Here is a 988-nt window from a genome sequence, read left to right on the forward strand (position 1 = left end):
TGTGCTATCAATGTTACTAGAGAACCTTCCATTATAAAATCGATGTGATTGTTTGTCCCTGAATGGTATAATATGTTGCACAATAAACATGAATATTGTTTCATGACATGTGTTGTACAGCACATTCTGTTGGAGTGTCTTAATTAGGTATACTGTGTATCTGCTCAATGTACTGTACATTACTGAATATGTAAAAAATGTACACATGGATGTGCGATGGAATAAACTGAGTGTGATGACAATTGTGGTTATGATAGCATATCCTCTTTCATTTATTCATTTGCCTATTTATAGATTTTCACTATCTATTCAAGATAATTAAGCATAAACGTGATGGTGAAAAACTTGCATGGAGTTTTTCTTCATGGCACATGTCAATTTTCTCACGACGTATTATGTTGATCGTATACTTTAGTGTGGTATGCAAGATTCAACAAACCTTATCATGAATCACACGAAGCTACGATATTGATTAAACGCCTTAAGAATGCAAACAAATCTCGTTTACTCAAACATGAGATAAAACTTTCACAAAGTCCTCCTAGATCTCATCTTCTTCACTTGACGATATTTATAGTTTTTTTTCTTCCGCTGCTCAATGGAAAAGCTTCAGATATTGCACCGCTGAAGCAGGCTGTGCTGTGCCCGTCTCCGTGGAGGGATGCCATGGCACTCAGCAGCCGAGGTGGGCGATCTATCACCTGCAGTATAATGAAGAGTAATTTCCTAGACTAGATAAGACATTTTCGCAGGGTCATTGAATGCTGTGTGAAGGGCCAATAATGTCAGTAAAATGGCAGTTTTCGAATAGGATAAGATATTTCTTTTAATACGCTAGCCCACTTTTAGAAGGAGAAACACAATTCCGGTGCTGCCCAGATTGTGCAACCGGAGAAATTAATTAACCAGAAAGTGCTTTGTAAGAATTTTGTTCGCGAACGAGGACATTCGAACTACATTACTTGGCTTCAGATATGAATGAAACATA

This window comes from Penaeus monodon, chromosome 27, assembly GCF_015228065.2.
Source record: "Penaeus monodon isolate SGIC_2016 chromosome 27, NSTDA_Pmon_1, whole genome shotgun sequence".
In the NCBI taxonomy this organism is placed as follows: Eukaryota; Metazoa; Arthropoda; class Malacostraca; order Decapoda; family Penaeidae; genus Penaeus; species Penaeus monodon.